Genomic DNA, 4,500 nt, shown 5'->3' with positions numbered 1-4,500 from the left:
AACATGCAATTAAAATTGACTATGATATATCATACTAAAATAAAAAAAAAATCTATTATTGAATAGAATTCTGCTTAAAACAATATTCTGTGTTCCTGATGGCTTTTTACAAATTTTGAGGCCCCAAGGAGAAGGCTTGTTGTTGTTAGTTCCTGTCAAGTCAATTTCAACTCGTGGTGACCCCATGTGTGCAGAGTAGACTGCTCCATAGGATTGTCAAAGCTGTGATCTTTTGGAAGCAGATCACCAGGCCTGTATTACGCTTAACACTGGGGTGTAGATAAAGGAGCAATTGTGAGACACAGAGTGGAGAATAAAAATTATTTCAATTAATTGAACGTAGGATATCAGAGCTTCAGTTCCCTCACCCATCTGAGATTCCCACCAGGAATTTGTAAAATATGTTTGATGAGACATTGGTCTGTCTACTGAGGGTTGAGGCCAATGTTATCTAGATCCTTTTTTTTTTTAAAGGCCCTAGTCCATGTTCCTAAAAGAAGATTTAAAATTGTTAAACTTTAGGGCATTATAAAGTTGACCTAGAGTTACAAGTATAACTTCCTAGAAGTAAGTTTCAGACACTGATATTAGTAATATTGTCCAGGAGTTATTTGATGATTTATCCAATGCTGTGGCATCTCTGCCCTAGAATATTCTACATTCCCATTACAACCACATGAAAATGTATGTATAGGAAGTCTTTTTGGCTCTTAATTGTTTTAATAGGTTTCCAAGCACCAGAAACGTAGGGTTCTATATCTGTTATAACCTTTGGCAATTGTAACTGAAAAACTGCAGGATACAATGAGACAGGCAATAAAATGCTTTTTTGAATTGCCTATTTCTGTCTAGTAGTTTTTCAATTATAGTTGCAAAAATTTTTAACAGATATGAAATAGATACGTGCATATCTATAAATTCATAATATATGTGTGTGTGTGTACAGATGGAAATGTTATAATTCTTTCATAAAATAACTTTTTAAATGTAAAGGCAATAAAAAGTATCATTAAACTTATCTAATCATTTAAAGTAAATTTTAATTCTTTAGCTCTTTAATATTTGTTCTAAATTAACAGCTCGAAGCTATCATTTTTACAAATTTAAGCTTACAAATGTTATAGACCTGCACTACAGAGAATTAAAAATACTGAGCACCATTAAATTCATTCACAATTCCAACCCCTTTAATACTAAACATTTGCTTATTTTGCCCCTGATTTTTTTTTCCTTTAAGCTTGATTGTTGTTGCTGTTACTGTGTGTGTGCGTATATGTGTGTGCACATTGGTTGTGAGATCATGCCATTAAAAAAAAGTGTTTTCTTTGAGGAATACATCATATGTTCACAAAATAGCCCTTGAGAATTCCAAGGAGTACCGATACTCTAAAACAAAACAAATGACACTGTGTACATCACGTGAAAGCAACCATCTGATCTCCAGGCTATAAAAACAAGAATTAAAAAGCCACTGCACAGAAAAAGGCCTAAATTTTCAGCTTGGCAAAACTTGGGTGCGAACAAACAACAACAACAACAACAACAAAACAAGCCCGTTGCCGTGGAACAGTTACATGAAAATCCTTAATAAACTGAATTTTCCCCCTAATGTATAAACAGAATGACAAGACTAAATCCATGCCTGGTAATTTCAATCTAACTCCATTAAAAAAAAAAAAAAAAAAACCTAACCAGTTGCTGTGAAGTGGATTCTGACTCATAGTGACCCTATAGGACAGAGTAGAACTGCCCCATAGGGTTTCCAAGGACCAGCTGGTAAATTTGAACTGCCGACAGTTTGGTAAACAGCCAAACTCTTAACCACTGTGCCACCACTCTGTAGCATCACAAAACAAACAGCCACTGAGTACAAAGTACTTGTGAATGTGACTGTATTTCTTTTGATGGTAGATGGGCAAGCAAGGAGACTACTCAGAGTGAAACTGTGGGGAGAAGAAATATTGTGTACTAGCAGTCGAGTCAATTCTGACTAATAGCAACTCTATAAGACAGAGTAGAACTGCCCCATAGGGTTTCCAAGGAGTGGCTGGTGGATTTGAACCGCTGACCTTTTGGTTAGCAGCCTGAGCTCTTATCCACTGCACCACCAGGACATCCTATGAGTCAGAATAGACTTGACGGCACTGGGTTTGGTTTTTGGTTGGGTTTAGACATCATAAAGTAATTATGAAAAGAAACCCTCGATTAATGTATATAATTATATAATGTATTGAATTAACGTAAAAAAAATAACATAGAAGATAAAAAAAATTTTTTTTTATTAGCTGGAAAAATGTTAGGTTTGCTTTGTCTGGATTAATAAAGAGTAACTAAGTTTATTAATATCTGACATCCTTCACACTGTTGCTAACAAATTAATCATAGCACACCTGGCTGCACATACTAACCAGGACTTTCGATCAAGTGCTGATTAGCCCAGTAAGGGAAGTCATTAAATAAACCTAAATCCATTTTTTGTCATGTCTAATCTTGTACGCTACATTCTCCTTTTTTAGCAGTTGAAGACAGCAGGTTGAGTTGGCAGATGTTGTTTATAGACCCCCCTGAGCTTGTTTTGAACCATTCAATCTCAGTCTTATTGAATTCTTGATAACAGGAGTAGGATTTGCTGAGAGAGTAGAGATATCAGAAGGGTCTGTACTGAATATTTTCTGAGAGACCAACAGAGAACTCACTGTCTCAACAGTTTCTGATTGAGTTGCACTTGTCTGTATCAAGTTATTTCTTCATTTCTGTTTCATTATGTCCACTCAAAAAGACAATGTTGTATCCTCTTCTGTTCTGGTTTTCTTGGAACTCTCTCCTTCAAGAGCTGAGGATGCCCTTTTGACTCTTATTACAAGATTTTGTATTTTTTGTTGCTACATTTCCTGAAGGTCTAGGTGGTTGGTTTACCAGACGTGTTGAAGAAACCACTCTGGAGACAACTGCCTTTGGTGGTGGAGATGCGGCTAGTTGTATGGCAGTGTGAGGAATGCTTTCACTCTGTGTTCCCCCTGAGCTTTCATTGGAATTTATTTGTGGCACTGTGTCTTCAGTAACCTGTATGTTGGTTACAAATGCTGTTACATCTGGAGCAGGACTGTTTCTGCCCTAAGAGCTGTCAGAACAGTTCAGTGGACCAGTTTTCAGAGTACTAGTAGAAGTAGACAGGCTGCTATCACTATCCTTTGATAAGTAGAGTCTGCTGTCATTTAGAGCTGTCAACCTCACAACTTCTGTTGAATGCTTTTTCCTTTTCCGAAGCACACGATCAGATAGTTCTTGAAGTTGCTTTGTGTTACATGCATTGCTCTAATTTACGTATTTATTTCAAACATCTTGCTGTTTATTAAAACCCATTGCCATCCAGTCAATTCTGACTCATAGTGACCGTGTAGGACAGAGTAGAACTGTCCCACAGGGCTTCCTAGGCTGTAATCTTTATGAAAGCAGACTGCCACATCTTTTTTCCACAGAGAGATTGGTGGGTTCAAACCTCTGACTGCTTGGTTAGCAGCTGAGTGCTTAACCACTGTGCTGCCAAAGCTCCTTTGCTGCTTAGTGTTGCCTGTAAATTGTATCTGTGAAAACCTAAATAGCATAGATGACCAACATTGAGGCTTTCATGGTTTTTAAGTTGATTTTTTTAAAACACTAACCAATCACCTGTATCGTATGAAGCTCTTCCTTATTCTTTCCCATCATCTTCCTTTTAATTCTTACTTTAAAACAATTATTTTCTATTCCTGAACGAAATCTTGGACACCTCCTCTAGTTTTCCCAGTCTCTCTTAAGTCATAAAAAAACAATTTTAAGCATTAAAACCATAAAAAAAAATTTATGCATTAATGCATTTGGTCTGATCTCATAATTAATTCTAGCGTTACTTCAAATGCCAAAGTTATTCACTGTTAAACTTTTCTCCTCCCACAGCACAGACTTGCATGAATACTGAAAGCCTGAAACTGGAAAAGGGTATGAACTGTCTTCTTCTCCTGGTTGTTGGCTAGTATTACGGGGTCCAAGGCAATGGTGAAAAGGGCACGAACTTAAGTGGCTGATACAACTGGATTCTGGTGTTGGGACTCTGTCTATAGTATTTTCCAGTGATACCTCTTTCCACCATGGAGTATGTTTTTAGGTTCTCACTGGAGACCTCCCACCTAGACCCCTTGGTGAGGGGAATGCCTCTTCTCTGGCTGACTGTATACAACTTCACCCTCTGCCCTGGGCTTTCGTCTTTATACCTTTTGGTTGGAAGTCCTATGTTTCTCCAATCAATTCTCTTGGGTGGAGTAAATTTTAAGAAAACCCTAGAATGGATCCCTTTCTCAAGGTCAAAGTTGGTCCCCAGGAAACTTGTACTGCTTCCCCACATTTTTTGGAAGAGGAGCTGGCTATTAGGAGAAGCCTCTCTACTCTGTCATCATTGAGGAGCAGCATCAGCCATAGACCTTTCCTTTAGGGTTCAGAGACATAAGTCAAGTGCTTGTCCTC

General features: G+C 37.6%; 1 pseudogene; it reads right to left on the bottom strand.

Annotated features, from left to right (window-relative positions):
• Nucleotides 1–2,552: 2,552 nt before the first annotated feature.
• On the bottom strand, nucleotides 2,553–3,708 carry LOC126068823 (poly(A) polymerase alpha-like; annotated as a pseudogene).
• Nucleotides 3,709–4,500: the final 792 nt, after the last annotated feature.

This window comes from Elephas maximus, chromosome X (assembly GCF_024166365.1).
Source record: "Elephas maximus indicus isolate mEleMax1 chromosome X, mEleMax1 primary haplotype, whole genome shotgun sequence".
Classification (NCBI taxonomy): Eukaryota; Metazoa; Chordata; class Mammalia; order Proboscidea; family Elephantidae; genus Elephas; species Elephas maximus.
The sequence above is the reverse complement of the archived record's forward strand: the minus strand, read 5'-3'. Positions and strand labels throughout refer to the sequence as shown.